At 35.2% G+C, this 21,564-nt stretch overlaps 1 protein-coding gene across 4 annotated transcripts in view; it reads right to left on the reverse strand.

Moving 5' to 3' along the window:
• Tbl1xr1 (TBL1X receptor 1) overlaps window positions 1-21,564 on the reverse strand; it is a 155,948-nt gene that overhangs the window by 51,487 nt on the left and 82,897 nt on the right. The window contains exon 3 of one of the 4 annotated variants that reach the window (XM_033762529.1): window positions 9,393-9,429. The exons of 2 other annotated variants lie outside the window; for them this stretch is intronic. The gene's annotated coding sequence lies outside the window, so the exon portion shown is untranslated. Of the gene's footprint in view, window positions 1-7,432; window positions 7,475-9,392; window positions 9,430-21,564 lie in introns of those variants that run through there. One more of the 4 variants, XM_033762530.1, reaches the window with a different exon arrangement.

Consider the following 21,564-nt stretch of genomic DNA (forward strand, 5'->3'; position numbering starts at 1 on the left):
TGATGAAATAAACATGACATATTAACATCATCTCCAAAGCAGTGTAACACTCAAGAACAGCACCCAAAATGTTGTTCTCTCAAATTCTCACCTTATTAAAAATAATCATACTAGGTAACATCAGCTTTGTGTGTACAAAATATGGTACGTTGTCAGAAGGTAACTTTAAGACTGAGTCTTAACATCTTCTAAAAGAGCTTAAAATGTGATATTAATTATTTGAACTTGCACACTCAAATGATCTTCCTGCCTCAGTCATCCATTCAAGTAGCTGGCTTCCCACTGTGGCTGGCTTCATCATTACAAATTCTGAAAACTTTCTCCATTTGTAAGTTAAACTTGTAATCGCTAGGATCTGCCTTTCAGGAAATTAAGCCTCTATCTTTAGGAACCTTGAGAAACTGCTGAAGGTGATGAAATAAACATGACATATTAACATCATCTCCAAAGCAGTGTAACACTCAAGAACAGCACCCAAAATGTTGTTCTCTCAAATTCTCACCTTATTAAAAATAATCATACTAGGTAACATCAGCTTTGTGTGTACAAAATATGGTACGTTGTCAGAAGGTAACTTTAAGACTGAGTCTTAACATCTTCTAAAAGAGCTTAAAATGTGATATTAAATGAGAAGCATTTGTTAAATGCAAAACAAATTCAACCCTAAGATTTCAGATACATTAGAAGAAACAGTAAGTTCTAAATGAAGTGTACACTTCAGCTTATTTCAATATAACTAATCCAATAAAAATAAATCAAAAACCCATTACAACAAAATCAAAGCAGCTGACTAATTTCTAAAAACATCAATGACAAACAGTATTATTTATTTTGTGGTGTACTGGTGCTGCAAAGTTCAACTACTATATAGTTTATCTGTAAACATTTTAAAGGCATCTTCTCATAGTTATATTAAACCCAAAGAAGGGGCCGGGGATTTAGCTCTGTGGTTCAGTGGCCTGCCTTGCAAGCGCAAGGACCGGAGTTCAATCCCCGGTACCAAAAAAAAAACCCCAAAGAGAAGAGCACATTTTCTTAAAATCTCTTACTACTCATATATATCAGTTTTTACAAGATGTCTTTATAGTAATTTGAATATAATGTACAAGTAAGAATTCTTTAAAAGTGTTTTCACCTCTCATGAGAAACAGATGCAGGTTTTAAAAAAAACAGGTAGACAAGATAGTTTATGAACGGAAATGAGTATGCACTAGCACTGGTTTTTAACCTTCCAATTTTGACACGAGAATCTTTAAACTTCCTGAGTATGCTTAGCAATGTATACATTTTCCATAAAGAGTACTTTCTTTTTCTTTTTTATAGGCAATTTTGTGCAGTATTTTTGGGGGTGGGCTTTTGTTCTGCAGCCTGCCTTGCAAGCACAAAGGCCAGAGTTGCATCTGCAAGACCAGAGTCCACGGATGCTGACTTAAACTGTAAAACTTAATATGAAACTGGTTGTTAACAGATAGTTAACATCCTTCTAAAATATAAAAATGCATTATTCTAAAAAGAACTTAAGATATACTGAAAAACTGAATCAATTAAAATCAAGGAACAGAAGGAGAAGCAAAGGAGGAGAAATAAAATGTCTAAGGGAGCTGAGGACAGGGAATATTTCTGGCACAGGTCTTTAATGACTGAGTAACAAGACCCTGTTACAAACAAACCACTGTCAATCTGGGGAAAAAACTAGACAAGGGCAGGTATGAAAATAAAAATCAAGTTGGTCATCATTCACTACACAAAAACTCAAGTTGTTCTGAATGGAAATCAGTGTTTGAAAATTAACAAAACTTTCTCAATCAAAACAAACCAACCTTTATGCTAGCTTGTTTGTTTTGTTTGGTACCAGGGATCGAATGTGGGCGCTTGCGCTTGCAAGCAGATGCAGTGCCACTGAGCTAAATCCCCAGCCCCTATTACACTAGCTTTGGAACAGACATGTTACGAGGACCTTTAAGACTGGGATATACACTTAAGCTTAAGATAGTTAGCTTTGTGACAGAGAGAGAGAAAGGGTACTGGGTGCAACTCCCTGAAAGAGTAATAAAGACTATCTATAATAATATTTATGAAACTGTTTAATGGATAAACAGGTGAGGTTGTTTTCTAAGGACGTGGGAGTGGGACCTAAGTAAACAAAACTGAGTCTATATACCAGGATCTGAGTGCATTGAACAAGTTTGATGGATTGGTATATTCAGTAAATTTTTAGAAAGGAAAGAGTAATGATTTGCAAAAGACTGTTCTGGCAATAACATACATGTATATGTTAAATATGTGTATAGTCAAAGAGATGAACATTTATTCCAGTTTAGTAATCAGATAACAGACTGACTGACAGACACACACCAGATATTAGTAAACCTTAAAGACAAAAAGTACAAGAAATTGGAGTATGAGACTGGTGACAGGTATAAACTAGAGTAAACCTTCAAGTTTTATCAAAAACCGGGGGAAATCTACCGTGCAAGTCTTACAGGGTAATTTCACAGGATGAGAGTGAACAGTTGGCAGCGTTGTCCTATAAAATTTTGTTTAAAAATCAAGCAGCAAACCATAAGCCCCACAGAGAAACACAATAAATGCATCACTCCATAACCACACTAAGGCCCTACTTTTGGTAAAAATTTTCTGTTTAAAAATCAAGCAGCAAACATCAGGCCCACAGAGAAACACAATAAATGCATCACTCCATAACCACACTAAGGTCCTACTTTTGATAACAATCCTACCAGTCAGATCATAAATGCTCCAGCTGCAAAGATTCACTTTTAGTACAATACTATCTTGGTAAAGATACTATAGCTGCATTTCATAAAAGGTGCTCAAACATCAAAAATCAGCATTTTTGTCATGCTCATGATTAGATCAACTTATTATGTAATACAGTATTGGAACTCAAAAGTAAGATCTATATACCTCTGGAATAAAAGGGTCTATACCATCACAAGATTTTTATAGAACTACTCACCTTTTCTCAAGGAATTAACATTTACACTGATGTTACAAATCAACAGTGGCGAAAACTGCTCATATCCACAGGTCAGGGATATAGTTAAGTAGTGTTACAGCACTTGCCTAACATGCACAAGGCCAGCTTTTTGATCAAAAAACAGAACAAATGAAACAAAAAGACGGCTCACACTTTCACTAGTATGAAGCAAGACACAAGCACCTTATCATACTGCTAGTCAATGTATTATTTCATCCCAAGCATTTAAAAAAATCTTCCCTGAAGAATATCCTTGATGAAGTAGCAAAAAGTATTAACTTTATTAAAATCTTCATGGTCAAATGTGTCTTTTTGTATCTTATGTAACAGACAAGATATCTGCATGTGTGGTACATGTCTGTAATCTCAACACTTGGGAAGCTGAGGCAGAACTGCCACGACCAGCATGGGCTACACAGTGACACCTCGTCTCAAAAAAAAAAAAAAGCCTTATGTAACAAGCTATTAAGCTCACATGAAGCACTTCTGTTGCATATTAAATTAATAGTTGTCTCAAAGAAAAAGCACTGTTGGAATTACAATTTCAACCAGCCACTTTTTTCATGGAATACCATTTATACTTCAAAGAGCAAATAACAGTCTGGCTATTCAGGTTGTAAATTTGGCAGATATTTTCCTGCAAATGAATTAAATGAAACTGTCATTTGAAAGAAAATAATTAACAATACTTTTCGGTAAGGATAAAACTTAAGCTTTTAAGTAAAAATTAGAATTCTAGAAAAACTGTCATGAGCTCGATAGCATCCCAATATGTAAAAATCTCTAATGAGATCAGTGGTAATGTTAATGGCTCTGATTTTTTGATATTGTACAATGAACATATGGGAGACTTTTATAACTCAGTTGTGAGCCAACTTTTTCCCAGTGTCCAGTACTACATTATGCATGAGTAAAAGGTACACTGAAGTTTGAACAAGACAGGCGGATTTTAAGACCCCCCCCAAAAAAATAAATAAATAAAAAGTTCATCAAACCAAGTTAAGATCCCATACTACAACTAACCCCTAAGAAGTTATTTACTAGTTGAGATTTGGTGTAGTATCAAAGAATATCCAGATTTATTTCAAAAATAAATTATTTTCATTTTTAAAATTTCCAACTATATCTTTATAAGGTCAGGTTTTAAAATTACAACAACGTATCTCAAAACATGAATGCATAAGCAGATCTGAAAACCCAGCTGTCTTTTAATAAATTAAAGGAAGATTAACAAGAGATATGCAAAAATGAAAAAGCAATCCTATTCTCATTAAATAGTGTCTTGGAAAATTCTTATTTTTTCACAAAAAATATATGATTTGCTTTAACATACCATGTATGAGGTTAAATATAAAATTTTACAGTTTTAATATCTGATGCAGGAAATACCATAATATAACCCACATTAACAAAAGTTCTTTGGAGTCATTGATAAATTAAGATTATAACAGGACATTAAGACCACAAACTTTGAGAGTCGCAAGAATAAAAAGTGACTCCTTGAGTCGGAGATTTAGATCAGTAGTGCCTGCCTCAAAAGCGCAAGATCCTGAGTTCGATCCCCAGTACCAAAAAAAAAGTGACTCCTTGGCAACATTGGTGATCATCTTTTTGTCAAAGTTAGTTTTTTGGTGGAAAGGCTCATCAGATCATAGTATTACTCAGATTTTAACATAACCCAAATCTTTAGTTTTTCATGCTAGCATGAATATACGTTAGGTATCCAATAAATTTATACTTACTAAACAAAGCAGGTATTAGGAAAGAAAACATAAACATCAGCATATCAAAGTTCTAGTTTTGTTTTAAAAATATGGTATCAATTTACTGAATCACATCAGAAGATTGAAAATTATAAATTTTCTTAGACTACCACCTCTGTACATGGAATTCTTTCCATTGAGTCAAGGATTTTCCTAAACTTAGTTTTTTTAAATATTCCATTTAGTTAGTATGTTACAGAGTTCTGTATTATACGCCTTCCACTGCTCTAGACCTTTAATACTGGAACAATACATACACCTACAAACAACAGAATGACACTGTGAAGAGCAGTCTTCATAGACATATTCTGGACTGTACTACAAGCACTACTGTAACAAGCCAAGGAAAAGGTTCACTGCTGTGTTAAGGAAGTAGGGCCTCCACAACACACTACTCTGTTCTGGGGTGGGATCTACATAATCTTGCATAGGTTTTCTGCCCAGGCTTACTATTTAGGCTATTAATAAGTTTTCCAAGGGCTTAAATTTCTTTCTCAGTAACTGAAACTTCTTGAAGCTGACATCTTGCCTGTCTGTATCCTTTATTTCCCAAAGAGATCATATTCAAGACTACAAGAATCTACAGCCTTCTTTACCCCTTGTATGGCCATAAAGAATGCAGGCCTTTAGCACTAGAGAATTAATTTATCACAATAATCTATTAGTTACATGAGAAATAAAGGGAAGGTGCTGAGTAACACAAAATTCTTCATATCAGATTTCTAGGTTATATCTGGTACAACAGCCATAACTTCCTGTGTACCCTGAAGAAAAAGAACAGCAAAAGTGTAGTGTAGCGAAATCTAGGAATGTAGAGGGATATATGTTTCATAATGGTAAAAAGAGTATACTTGCACACAGACACTGCTCATCTTGCACACATCACTAATTGTTACAGATATGTTAGAAGGTATCCAAATATAAGGTAACAGGGCTTTCCTTTTTGCCCCCCCGCAAATCCTTGCATGTAAGCTATTATTGCGCTCTTGCCATTTGGGAAGCCTAAGCCCTAGCAAAACTGTGAGTAAACATAACTCTTCCTATAACTTCTCAACTCTTTTCTTAGGGTAGTATACCTAACAACTAGCCCAATATTTAGCCCCCTTCTACTAATGAAATTGTCTCATTTGACAACTTCTTCCTCCCTACCTTCTCCTGAACCCCAATTGAGCCCCATCCAACTCAAAAACAGTAACTGAATCACTGCCCTCTTCAAGCAGTGCTAGAGTTCAGGTTTTATACATCTTCTGCCATCTCCCTCAAGAAATACACTTCCTTAAAGTCGGGTAGATGACAAATTTGACAACCTGATACAACAACAATAGCTTAATGTTCTGCTTTCCAAGGAACAAACATTTATTACAACAAAGACATAAATACATTTCCTTAGCTCAATGTTTCTCAAGCTCAAATAATGGTATCTTTTAAAAGAAACTCATGTAGTCCCAAGAGTTGACATACTTTATCAAAATTTATTGTGAAGATAAAACTAGACATAAGTAATAGTACCTAAACTATGACAAAATACAAATAAGATTATATATCAATATTAAGGTTTTAAATTTTTGTCAATTACAAAATTAAAAAGAAATCGTGGTACTGTTACAGTGATCACCCACATGATCCAAAATGCACTACTTCTACATATCATTTATTTTTATACTACCATTTGCCCCCCCACCAAAATACCCCAAAATTTAGCAATTCTCATGGAGAAAATGCTAATCCAAAATACATCTATAGTTAATGAGTGTCACTCACTATGTGACCTAACTATGGGGGAAAGTAAAATGAGCAGGAAACCTGAAAACCAAAACAATGTTTGAGAAAGTAAGCATTTTTATATTTTTCAGTTTATCATTCCTAATCCAATCTTGCAAGAGAATTAGTGACTTCCATGATTATTCTATAGTATGCTTGACGAAATAAGTGTATTTTAATGACAATGTATATTACAGTTTCATTCACTTACAACATATATAACTCCAGCAATTCACTCTTCAAAAATGTGACTTAAAAATGTCAATAATGCTTGGTGTAATTTCACTTTATAAATTCATTACATATGAAAATTAATACAGTCATACATCTAGGCAGGTTGGTCAAGAACAGAAAATAATAAAATATGACCACAAAAAAAAAGTCAAAGCACAAATGAATTGAGGTGGGGAAGAGGCTAAAAGTCTAATGAACAAAAAATTTTGTGTGTGCAGGTGAAGTGGGAAATTACTGGACTAAGTCAAAAGATTTAACCTGGAGGCGTCTCAAAAATTGCTATGCATTAGAATCTCCATGGAAGCTTTTAAAAATCCTAATATCCACTTCACATTCCCACAGTGAGTAAACCAGTCTGTGGATATGGAAGCCAGATACTATTTTTTAAATGAAGATTTAAAAGTAAATACAGTGCACAACAGAATTTTGGGGAACTAAACTACCCAACTAAAACCATTCTAATAATCTGCAAAATGTGATGATTTAAGAGAAATAGCTCCTGAAACCACAAAGAACTTCCCAAATCTGTTTCCTGCTTTATCAGCTTCCTAGGTTGGCTGTAAGAAAGTATCGTATTGGAATTTATTGTCTCACAATTCCAGTGGCTGGAAGTCCAAAATCAACTGTGTTGGCAGAACAGTGCTCCTTCCCATTCCTCTGAAAGAGAATTATTTACCTTCCGGCTTCTGTACCCTTAGGCATTCCATGGCTATAGCAACAAAGTTGCTTTTTCTGCTTCAATATGCACTTAGCCAATCTCTCTAGTCCCAGTATGCATGTGGCATTCTCTTCTGTGTGCCTGTGTCACAAAGACACTGGTCACAATGGATAGTGCCACACTAATGACTCCACTTTATCTTTTTTTTAATGATGTAAACATGTTTGTCATTTTTTGCACAGTCATATACAGTGTGTGTGTGTGTATATATATATATATATATATATATGTATGTATGTATATACACACACATATATTTTATTAGTCTGTGTTTGTGATATATAACTAATCCTTTTATTGTGGAAGTTTGGAACATATACATAATGCACCACAGTCCTTTTTATCCATTCCCCTAGCCCTGTCCCATCTGCAAAAGTTCTACAATGTGAAGATCCTTTTTGCAAATGAGGTCACATTCATAGATATTGACACAATTCAAACTATAACACCTTTTAACTTTCAAATATTTCCTACTAATCAACTATAAAACATAATGTCATGTGGATTACAGCAGATTTCCATCTTAAAATTCACTCCAAAATGCACTTTTGCAAAAGTGGAAAGGACAACAGATTTGAAGCAGAGAGGATATATCCTGTGGCACATCCTCAGAAACTAGATGGCTCCACTCTTACACACTAAAGATTTTTAAAATAATCTACCCTTTAAACTAGTTTCATACTGCACTGGCTATTACATTTCTATTACAAGACACTCCTGTAGCAAGCGAATTCCCAAACTTCTTAGCTGGGCAATAAAGTCACTCAATGTAACAAACTATAGTTACAGCTCACAATCCTTCCCACAGCCTTACAATCAGGCTAACAAGACTAAACGATCAAACATGTATGTCCAAAACAAGTATCCTAGAACATGAGAAATTTAATAGCTTACAGTGCTGGAAGTCACAATGTCCCCTAAAATTCACATGTTGAAGTCCTCACTTTTAGTACAGTGGTGGCAAACCTTTGGCATGTCTGCTATAGCAGGCTACTTGTATTATTGAAAGCTCTAAAAGGTTCATCACCAGGGCTCTAGTATCTCAGAATGTAATCTTATTTGGGAATTGGGTCACTACACACATTGGTAATATACTCACATTCTCACAGCTCGGGAAGTCAAGAAATCAAGGTGTTGGCAGGGACATGCTCCTTCTAAAGCTGCTAAGGAGCCCATCCATTGCAGGGCCCTCTCTTAGCTTCCTCAGAGTCTCGATCCATTAGGACTGGGAAGGCGGGGGGACACAACCTTCAACTAAACAATTTATAAAAAACAGAAATATATTTCTCACAGTTCTATAAGCTGGAAAGATCAAGACACAGGTGCTAGCACATCAAGTATCTGGAGAGGGATTACAGCTTCACAGATGCCTTCATATGGTACAAGGGGCTAGGGAGCTCCTTTCCATCATTTATATAAGGGCACTAATTTCATTCATAAGGGAAAAGTCCTCAGGAATTAATCACATCCCAAAAGGACCCACCTCTTAATACCAGCACAATGGGAATTCTTCTATTTCAACTTGAATTTTGGAGGGCACATTCCCTCTACACAGCACTTGGTTTATAGAGGCATTTGTCCAGCCAGAGTGTCATGTTCTCCCTGTCTCTTCACATTCTTCTCCCTCTATCTTGTCCAAGTATCTTTTTAAACAGGGACACCAGTCATACCATATTAAGGCCTCCCCTGATGACCTTATTTTAACATTAAGTACCTATGATAACTGTTCTTCCAAAAGTAGTAGAGATGATGACTCCATTCTACGAATTAGAGGGAGGGACACAAGACACAATTCAACCCAGAACAGCTACCAAGCTGAGAAAGCCCAAGATTGCAAACTACAGGTGCCACCATTTGCTCCTCCCATAATGCAGACGAAAGTTTGAGACAAGGGCTAACAAAAGCTTTTTTCCCTTACCTTCAGTTATCTGTCAATCTTGTCTTTCAAATAATCCCTTTAAAACAAAACCAAAAGTAACACTAATTATGGTAATCACAATGATATCAACATATGGGAACAATCACTTTAAGTAACTTTATGTGGTGGAGTATACAGCAGTGCCCCCTTACCCATGACACATCCCAAGATCCCCACTAAAACAGTATCTAGGACCAAACCCTGTACTATGTGCTCCCCTATACACATATACCTATGATAAAGCTTGATTTATAAATTACACACAGTGGGAAGTCAAGAATAACAAGCCTAAAGAGATCAATTCTAACAATATACCAGAATAAAATTACCAGCTTTACTACGCTTGAAATCTCAATTCATTTTTAAGTAAAATAATGGTTAGCTGACTACAAGCCTTGAGATGCTCTTAGAGCCGATAAGAAAACCCAGACTTGTTACTACGAAGTGACTACTGGACAGGCAGCATATTCGTGGTAGTGGCTACACTAGACAAAAAAGATGATGCACACCTGAAAAGAATGGAGCTCAAGATTTCAAAAACGCACAATTTAACATTTATATTATATCTGGAATTTTCCATCTGCTATTTTTTTAGACTGACTAACTCTGGGTAACTAAAAACACAGAAAGCAAAACTGCAAGAAAGGGGGTACTACCTGTACTACTGTTCAAATTTCAAACATTCTTTTCCTTTTCTGCAGCAGAATTACTTGTTCCTGCCCTCAATAACCTGGGACATATAACTGACATGTTTTGGTGAATGGAATCTATATAAAAGTGATAAGATACTATATCCAACCAACATATTAGATTACAGTGTATATACTATGTCCTACATAGCACATATTCCAATATCATATAATACAAATAAAGCTACTGACTTGTGTTTGAACTAAAATGTACATAAAAACTAAGTGATTTGGGCTGAGGATTTTAGCTCAGTGGTTCTGCTGCCTGCCTCTCAAGTGCCAGGCCCTGAGTTCAATCCCTGGTACCAAAGAAAAAACTAGTGATTTATGTTTTTTTTAATTAAAGTATGCCTAGTTCAAAGAAGCCTAGAAACAACTAATAACAATTAAATAACAATGAGCACTCCATGGTTAGCTATGTAGCTAATAATAATATCCAAAATAAACATTTTCACTAAGAGAAACCAGAGCTCCTTAAAGAAGTGGCCAATTTCAGGCCTGAAGCAGGAAACCTGAAACATCTTGTCACCTAAGAAAAGGGGGTGGGGGAGAAAGACCATTGTCATATCAGAAGGTGAAGAGCCAATGTGAAGACTCTCATCTGTCTAAGATGGGCCAATTTGAGTAAAATGATAAAAAAAATAGCACACTGGATTAGAACACATTAAACATAGTTCTTTATTAAACATTATAAAAATTAAAAATCACATTTTTTGTCCCTAAAGAGGTAATTAAATACTAGCAATTCATTTTTCTAAAAAGTCGGTGGCTAATAAGTCAGGCAATATGGTCTTTCCCTAACCAGTTCTGTTTTAGGATATCGCAATACTCATTAGGGAAGAGTCCTTTATAGAATTCCAGCTAAGCAAAGCAGAAGCAATAATATAAGCAGAAAAACCATTCTGCTATATCTGAAAAAAAACAATAAACCTAGGGAAAATCATGAATGGTGCTAAATCCACTAGGGGAAAATGGGATATAGAACTTTATAATGGGTGTATCTTATCCTTTTGAGCTGCTATAACAAAAAATGCCTTAGAATTGAAAACTGATAAACTACAGAAGTTAACAGTTCACAGTTCTGGAGACTGAAGTCCAAGATCAAGGTGTCAACTGGTGCCTGTTAGAGCTCACTACTTAATAAATGACACCTTGTCACTGCATCTTCATGTGACAATAGTGCAAAACAGCAGTAAACGAGCTTCCTTAGACCTCTAATCCCATTCATGAGGGCTCCACCTTCAAGACTCAGTCACTTCCCAAAGGTTCACCTCTTAATACCAACACGTGTGGGATTAAATTTCGGTGTGAATTTTGGGGATGCAAACATTCAGACCACAGCAAAGAGTTTACACTAATACCACTTGAACCCACAAATCAATACCAGCATAATTTAATTCCTTCACCTCTTCTAATTTCTCACAGGCCTTGTTTATTTTCTGGGCCACTGGAGCACACAAAATCTCATCCTTTTCTCTATGTTAATGGGAAGGGTAGCGAAAAGCATGAACATACGGACAGTGAACCTAGAGAAAATATAATGATTACAATTTCATAGTCAACACGTATGCCAGTCTTCTAACCCTTACTCCGCCCAAATAGTAAATTCTGATTTGAATGAAAAATCCTAGCTATTATTTGTTTTCTCTTGAAACTAACAACTCTGGAGAAGATGATTAGCTATGAAATAATCTACACATATTCAAAGGTATCCACCAGAAACATATCCTTTAATATCAAATTACAGATTAGCTTACTGTTAAGTACAGGTCAGTACTGTATTCCTCTCCTCTCAACATAAAAAGTGTTCAGACCACAGCAGAGGCATCAGGCTAACCCTAAGGCAGAAGAGACTGCTTTTCTTCTCACTACTCTCACAACATCATGTCTACCCATGGACAACAACTTCAGAATTAATTTAATTCACTTCAAGAATATTAAAGAATGAATAAATAAATAAAGCTTTCTCCTGTCCTAGGTGGCTCAGATTAAGTAAACTTTCAAAGCATTTACATGTAAATATGCAGTCACTCTTTTTACAGGGAAAGGAACACCAGACCAAAAGGGGTAACTACAATGCTAAGTATGAAGATTATGAAAAATGATTCATGGTGATAGTGACCATGCAAAACACTGTCGGATACAAAGCATCTATGATAGTTTCAAAACTTACCAAAAATATTGAAGTTGGAAGAGGAAAAACAAGAATATAAAACAAAGAAGGACTTCCATCCTCTCCTGTTTCTAACTGGTTACCTATCAGAACCCTAGGATTATCTAATACGTGAAGGATATGAAGGAGTCTATAATGATTTCTCTTTCAATGGTCTGTACTTCAAGAATCTTACTGTGCAAAACTCAAGATCATGGAACTAAAAGAACGTTCTTCCTTTACCATCACATAATGGAAATAGGCTCACCTCTATTTATGTCTCTTCCCATTAGAGGAAAAGGAAGCTTTAAAGGACATACTTAACAACAAGTGACATTTAAGTACAATAAATAAAAACATTCATTTCAAAATAAAAATTTTAGCTATATATTCTACATCTTCAAAGACAATACCAGATCATTCAATACAGGAGGTACAAGAGTTTTTCAAACATTGTGTTGACTCATCAGCAAAACTCTGTGAATGCCAACATACTCTCATTTACTAAAAAAAAAAAAAATGAAAGTAACATGAGACCAAACACTTACTCCTTTTTACTGCATTCCAGTTTCTATCCCACTAGTGGTTCTTCTGTATAGTGGTGTTATCAGAGTTACCTGGGACAATTTTCTCAAAGTAATTCCATGAGCCTTGTGACCATCCAAAAATTCTTCACTAAACTTAGCAAGACACTAGTATAACCCAGGCTTGTGTTAAGTTCCTCAAGTCACACAAAACAGGGCTTTCATTATGCCACACTTCAAAACCTGCATCTTTAAATCTTGTGTTTAAAAAGGAAACTCTTTTACTGTACAGTATTTCTTTGATATATAGTAATAATTTTCTAATGACCACCTAAAGTTACATCCTTCTTCTTATCCTCCAATCCAACATTACCCTTCTGGAATTTAACTCTTCCCTCTCTATTTTCACCTGCCAATGAGAATGTTCAGAACCAAATGCTACTCCCTTCTCATACAACTCCCAACAATAACCATTACAGTGTCTAAAATCAGTTGGCCTCTGAACCATTTGGTAATTATTTTATTACAACATTAACTTCTCTATTAAATCTTTCAAAATTTCAAAACTTTGTGTTTCAAAAGTTTTAACTTTCTTCAAGGATCTCATCTCACCAAAATTACCTCCATCTCAGGTGAGATCTTTGGTGAACAATAGGACTTCCTTGGTATTTTGTTCACTTCAAAAATCTTTATTTTTACTTATTCTATTTTGTACCTACTCTTTGAAAACGTAACTGTTAGAAAATAAATTGTATTTTCACTGTTAGGTCTTCCAGGAATACATTACCAATAAAATTATTAGCAATCAAAAAAATTTAATGCAGGGGCAAAATCACAATACTTTTTCTCTGCTCCAGTATTAATCACCTATAAATACAAAGGAGAAGATATTCTATTTTATAAATGCAAAAAAACCCCACTATAATGTATTCATAATTTCTTAAAACTATTAACTACATTAATTTAAATTTCTATTAAATGTTTAGTGGTTTATAATTGGCCACCGTGTTGCATGCAAGTAATCCCAGCTACTTAGGAAGCTAAGACAAAAAGATCCCAAGTTCAAGGCCAGCTGGCAACTAAGACCCTCTCTCTCCTCTCTCTCTCTCTCTCTCTCTCTCTCTCTCTCTCTCTCTCTCACACACACACACACACACACACACAGCTGTGATATGACTTAGCATTAGAGCACCTGCCTAGCTTGCTTGAGGCCCAGGGTTTAACCCCCAGCACTAACTAAAAAGGTTTTAACAGCTGGATACATAATCATATAAAAAAAAAATAGTCAAGAAGAACATCAAAAGGTAGTGAAGGAGGGATATATGTAACACAGACAATAAGGGTTTTGAATTCAGGGGGAACCGCACAGGCTGTTGTACAGATTGGTGCTGCTACAAGAAATTATTCAACTCAAAAGAAATAAAACTGGGTCCATATATTTACCATGAAAATAAAGTCTAGTTAGATTTGATAATACCTTAAATGTGTACACATATGTCTATCTATACTATGGATACATATACATGTAATTTCTGTATTTCTTATTAAAATACTAGTCTACCTTTCCAACCTAGAAACAGAATCTTTACACCAAGACTGAAAATTTAAGAACCACACAAGAAAAGTTAAGTGTATCTGAGTACAGAACAACTGACTTGCTAGTCAGGTGTGGTGGCACATGCCTAGAATCCTAGGATTCTGGGAGCTTAGGCAGAGGGACTGCACATTTGAGCCTACCCTAGACAACTTAAGTAATTTAGTGAGACCCTGTCCCAAAATTAAAATGAGGTTTGAAGAGTGGCCCAATAAAAAGGCCTTGCAGTCAATCACAAGGGGAGGGAGTAGTTAGTTAATAAGGAAATCAATATCCAAGAAACAAAGAGTAGAATTATACCCATCAAAATGGGTAAATATGCCAGGTGTGGTAGTATACATCTGCAATCCCAGCACTCAGGAGGCTGAAGCAGGAGGATCACCATGAGTTTGGGCTACAAAGCAAGACCCTGTGTCAAAACAAACAAAAACGGGAAAACGTTTAAATAACCAACCATGCCTGTTGCTGGCAGTAATGTAAAGAAAAGGAAGCAGTAGTATGAATTCTAGGCAACTTTTATTTAAAAACAAAAACAAAAAACATTAAATTCAACCACTTAACCATAAAAATCACCCTTTTAAAAAATAGTTAACAGAGGGCGAGGGATTTAGCTCAGTGGCACCATGCCTGCCTCACAAGCACAAAGTCCTGAGTTTGATTCCCAGTACAAAAAAAAAGTTAACATGTCACATCATACACACACACACACACACCCACACACACACACACACACCCATCCCCTACATCTTAAAGAAATAAAAACAAGTTTGTAACAATGTTTATTTTGGAAATACTGCATTCTTAATGGTGGAGGAAAGGGTGTAGTAATGTAAATGTCTACTAAAATAGCAAAATAAGATTATGGTAATCCACAAAATCAACCATTATTCCTTCAGTCACTAAAAATAAACTGATGCATAAGAAAAAGTACATTATGAAAAACATAATCACTTTGTGCATTTGAGTAAATAAATAAATGTGTAAACACAAAATAAGATATTTTGCCATAAAAGTTTTGCTTTTGACCTTTACAGCTCTGAATAACTGTTAACCATCAAATCACCCCCAAATTCAACAAGTCTTCATATTATTCTTTGTGCACATACCACTTGCCACTCTTAGTATTTGAGAACACAACAGTCCAATTTCCCTTTACTTGAGCAAGGGATGGATTTCAGGATGGCAACATGTACCAAAGTCTGGGGATGCCGCATTTAGATTACTTTTAATAAGTAATACAGTATAAATAGCTGTTACACTATATTGCTTAGAAAATAACAACAAAAACATCTGAATACATTCAGCACAAAAGCATTTTCCTCCCAGTATTTTTTACTCAAGACTTACTGAGTTGCACAGATGAAGAACTCATGAATCTGGAAGAATCTCTGAATTCTCCACATCTGGCTTGCTCACTCTCCTCTCTATCTCTTCCACTATTTTACCCAGGCTTAAATACAGACAGCTGATTTTATTTTTTCAAGACCCACCCCCCAGCCCTGTCTTTTTAATCTGACTCTAGAATGCCATGCACACTGAAGAACTAGAAAACATTTCACTTTCAGCTACATGATGCAGAACTGTATTTGTTCCTTCTGGAATCTCATAAATAGGCAGAGAGGCAATTTCTGCTCAACATCCCCAAAATTCTTACTCCTCTTGCCAACCCTGTCTTTCAACTTTAAAAGCATGTTGGATTCAACTTCCTAACTCTACTTTTACCTGAAATCCTTCAGGTTCTACCTTCTAGCACCTAAAAATCCCGGCTGTAGTCCTATCTTTCTTCAGTATCTGTAATGTATATTATTAAAACATCCTATAATACCCTCAGATTCTTCTTCTAAGTCTCTTATTACCCCTGACACACAGGCATAAAATATAACTCTGATTAGGTCATCCATGTTTACAGCCATCTATTAGCTTCCACATTTCCTACAACCAGGCATTTCAGTTCTCCAGCCTATAGTCTTTAAAAACCTATGTAGCCTCATGTGGCCCTCCTTAAATGTACTTTACCCTTCAGGTGAATATATTAATATCATTCTTACGTGTCTCACAAATACCATTTTTGTGATTTTTTAGCTCTTTGCTTTAACTAGAACTGTTGAAATTCTTCTATTCCTCAAATGTCACATTTTTATGTTGCCTATTCAAATTCTACCACTAAGGATGCTGGGATACTTTCTTCCTATGCTCCTAAATCATTATTTCATCAGTTGTCTCAAAACTAAACAGGAGTAAAAATGATTAGGCCAGAAATAGGGAAAACTGAAATTTTCTTTAGAATGCTACTAGCTTTTGACATTAAATACTATCATTTTTACTTTTCTGAACCCAGTTTCTTCACTTGTAAAACAAAATGCAACCTACATACCTCACAGGTAAGAAGACATGGGTCAGTGGTAACACACAATATATAAAAGTGCCCTCTTTTATTTTAGACAAGGTCTCACTATGTAGCCTCAAACCCATAATCTTCCTGCCTCAGCCTCCCAAGTGCTAGGATTATAGGAGTGGACACCATGCCTGACTATAGTGTTTTTAAGCCATTTTGTACTTTACAAATTTTCAATTTTTCACTATGTTTTATTTTGTTTGGTACCAGGGATTGACTCATGACCTCGCGCTTGCAAGGCAGACACAGTGCCACTGAGATAAATCACCGGCCCTTATGAGCATTTTAAAAGCAGTCTTGTACTAGGGGTTTAGCTTAGTGGCAGAGCACTCACCTAGCATGTTAGAGGCCCTGGAATAAATCCCCAGCACCACCACAACTAACCCTCCCTCCCCAAAGAAAATAAACAAAAGAAATACTGCTGTACGGTATAAAGTACCTAACACATAGTAGCAATTCAAATATACATTTTTAAAACTTTTATATCATAAAATGTAGCCCTAGCCTTTATGCTTCAGCATAGGAAAAAATATTCAAACCATAATTTATATACAATTTTGCTTTGTTCAAAAGAAAACCATTATAATTCTTCTTTCTTTAGATAATCATTCAAGAAAAATTATAGTTACAGAATACTTCTAGAGCTTTCATTTAGTTTACCTGATGATAATCAGTTAACACATAGCTAGGTGGGCAGGCAGGGGTCACACTGGATGAAGTACTGAGATTACTGCTCAGGCATTACTTTTGGATATTATCTGTAAGTGTATTTCTAGAACAGCCTGACACAGTCACCCTCATCCAGTGTGAGTGGGCACAAAAACCTATTCATTCTCGTCCCAATACCGCCCACTGTGACAGCCATGCTACCAGCTTCCCTGGTTTCTCTAGCTTGCAGATGGCTACCACGGGATTTGCCAGCCTCCATAATCTGCTGAGTTATTTCCCACAGCAGAACTCCTCCCATACACACGCACATGCACCCAGGGTCTCATAGGCTTATCAGTAATTTCAACGATAAAGTGCCTCAGAACTATCCTCTTTTATATATACAATTAACCCTGTTTCTGAAGAACTACACTAATACAAAGGTGAAAATGAAACATATAAATCGTGTACTATGAAAACTTGAAAGAAGATGTCTTTGGGTTACCCTTGAAAGCTATCTAACATTGTAACATCTCCTCAAATCAAAAGCAAGTGAGCTACCCCAAAACTGCAAGGATCTTGTCAAAAGGATACATAAGCCAACTGATGCGATCTGAGCATCAACACAGAAAATAATTTAATCTTAAACATAAATGCTTTAATTAATGCATTCATGGCATAGGCCAATTTGTATTCGAATTATGTCACACTGTTGGCTGGTATTTCATGGTATTTTGGTTATTTCACAAAAAAACTGTGCTTGTATCTGCTATGACATCTGCTCTCAGATCTCATCCATCCCCTTCTACTTACCTATAATTCATTTTATAAATGTAAATTTAACATTCTACAAATCATCCCTGTTACAGATTTTAATACTGTTGTTAAAGTACCTGGTAAAGCTGCAATAGCTACTGATAAAGAATCATCTGACTAAGAGATTAACCATTAAAAGTAGTAAACACCAAGTAGTAGCAGCATCAAAATAAAAAAGTATCCCAAAACTTTTTAAAAGACTTTTTTCAATGCTGAGGATAAAACCTAGGGCCTCATGCACACTAACTCGAAGGTACTTTGCCATTGAACTGACACCCAGGTCATATCCGAAACCTTTTAAATAAAAAACTTTAGAAGTCCAAAACCAAGTAATTAGAAGACATAATGGGTTAAAATAGATACTTTTTAAAAAAGGAAAATGAATACTAGGAATGATGAAGAGCAGCTGTTAAGATCAACAAATCATTTTTGTGTGGTTTAAAAAAAAAAAAATAAAAAGCTCACCCTGTATATGATGTTGCTGAATTCCACAAAGACAAATACCAAGCACCATGATGTAAAACAGTCCTGGACTGAGTCAGGAGGCCTCTGTACTAGTCTAAGACTTTAGTTTCCTCATCTGTAAAATGAGGGCACTGAATTAGATACACTAGTTCTCCCTTATCCATACTTCCCCTTCCATAGTTTCAATGACTCACAGTTAACCACAGTCCAAAAATACTAAATGGAAAAATTACAGAAGTAAACGATCCATACATTTTAAATAACTTTAAGTATATTGTCCTAATTGTTCTAATTTATTATTTACTGTGTCCAATCCACAAGCTAAATATTTTCAAAGCATGCTTGCAGTTGGGAAAATATTACAGTAACTAGTAATATATTATCTGAGTTTCAAGAACCCACTGAAGGTCTTAGAATGTAGTATTCCCATGGATAAAGGGAAGACTCCTGTAATCACAAAATATTTCTCAAGTTTTAGCACTGAGTCTAAAGATTTGAAATATATAGGATTTTTTATAAGCTATAAGGTGTAACTGGAGACACTGGAAAAGAGAAGGAGGGATGGAAACAATTTTCAAATTATAAAAAGGACGCAAAATTTTAAACAGCCCTAATAACATTATTATCTAGGCAGAATTAGTAATGAGTAACCAAGTTATAAACTGAAAAGACATTCACTTTGGCCAGACATAAGTACTATGAATCTACAAGAAAGTACAGAAACATCTTTGGGTTGTTATTTAAATGACAAGGTACCTCACAACTATCCCCAATTAAGAAACTGGATTAAAAAATAACAAAAAAAAAAGATTAGTCTTTTAGACAGCTATTTAATGCTAATACATAGTAACATTATGATATCCTTCTGTATTAATGGCTATTTTCCCTTTGCGTAACATTTTTTTCTGGCCAGCTCTCCAAAAACAGAACCTGGCTTTTCCTTATGTCAAGGCTAAGGGGAGGCGACACCAAAACACTTATTGGAGTGAAGGGGACCAACTTTTTAAGTGTCTTTGTGCTTAAGTTTTCAATACATTGAAACAAATCAAACTCTGGTATAACAAATGACTCCCATTCTTCAAGAAATGGTAGTTTTTGTTTTTTTTTTCACTGCAATCTCTTAAATAAAATTAACTTGTTCTCACTAATTCTCTAGGGTCTAACAAATTTAACTACTAGTCTTAAGTTCAAAGATAAACTGATGTTTTACTTTACACTTATTTACTTATTGCGTAAGACTGATGCTGAAGTTAACCACTACACTGAAAACTCCAGCAGTCTTTCAATCAGTAAGTGTAATTCCACTATCAAGAATCTGTCAAAAACTTACTCAGAGTATCTTTCCAAAGTTGTAAAGACATAACAAAGCACTCAATGAAAAAAAAAAAACTGTTTCGCAAAACTTGTTTAAGGAAATTATCTAAAGTGATTTAAAAATAACTTGACACACAATTTCATTTTTCAGTCACTTGAGTATTCACCTTGGCAATACACAGTATCACAATATTTAGAATTACTAATAAAATTTCTCTCTGGTTAGTAAAAACAAAGGCAAAAATTAAAACGACCATGATAAGAATGAAATCTGTTCTTGGCTACTTTAAAGGGTTGGGATGGCTAAGTGCTCCTGAGATAGCAATTTCTAAAAAACATATGATTTATATTCATTACGTTTCTAATTTTATTTGGTATTGCAACTTATAATCTTAATGCGCTAACTAAAGAACATATATAATGACAACAGAAATGGTACTTTAGAGCTCTGTTTTGATCAGGAGCTGTTTTCTGCAGTTTTCTCCATCATTTTAATCTCTTCCACCATTTTCTCAGAGACCCCAACATTAAGATATTTAATTTAAAAAGCACTCTTTAGACAATATTATAGAGATATAAAATAGCTCTTCCAAACTCAGAGAATGAATGAGAGATTGTGTTAGGTACAAAATTCTTTTGTAGGAAGGCACTGGTATGAAGATCAATAAGTAAAACAAACTTATCCACTAAATCACTAGGTAGTATACTGTGTGATGTCCACTTGATCTTTCTCCACTAATTCTGGGGTAGGGAAGGGGCCCCGGAGCCTTACTCATGCTAGACAAGTGCTGTGCAACTGAGCTATTCCTTCAACTTCCCACCAAATTCTACCTGCAGAGCATAAACAGATATTTGGTATTCTTTTTGCCATTCCCAAAGTGAGTGTACAGCACAATTTTCTGAAATACAAAACACTTCATTTAGATAGTAGTGATATAGAATTTTGGGGACAATATAAATGTCGAGAGTTTGGGCACAACACAGCAACACATTTATTTTGAAAAAGTTGTATCTTCTAGAAATAGCAATTAATTACAGTAATAGATTTTGGAGAAATGAAAAGAGTACCCAAAAAGTCCAAATCTGATTATTTTTGATTGCTAGAAAGAAAACCAAGCCCTTAAAATGTCAGTTTGATTTTTCAAAGTCTGATCTACCAAAAGAAAACCTTGCTTAACAATAAACTGACATCAAACTTGGCTATTACAGCAATGTATTTTAATAGCCTTTTACTTAAACCACAGAATCCTGAAGAGTGATCATCTGCTTTGTACCACAAAACTCATAAAAAAACAAAATCTACTCATTTCAACTAGCTATTGATAAAACCACCAACAGCATTTTCTTCTTGAAAAATATACTGCACCAACTAATTTCTTAAACCATTCTTCACAACTGATAATTGGTCAATGTGGGAAGAAAAAGGAATCATTTCTCATAATAATATTTTCAAAAATATATTCAAAATAAGCACTCTTGGGCTGGAGATTTGGCTGAGTGGTTCTACCTCCTGCCTCACAAGTGCAAGAGCCCAAGTTGGATCCCCAGTATCAAAAAAAAAAAAAAAAAAAAAAA

The sequence above is a fragment of the Fukomys damarensis genome, unplaced genomic scaffold (assembly GCF_012274545.1).
Source record: "Fukomys damarensis isolate Sample0158 unplaced genomic scaffold, DMR_v1.0_HiC HiC_scaffold_12, whole genome shotgun sequence".
Taxonomy (NCBI): Eukaryota; Metazoa; Chordata; class Mammalia; order Rodentia; family Bathyergidae; genus Fukomys; species Fukomys damarensis.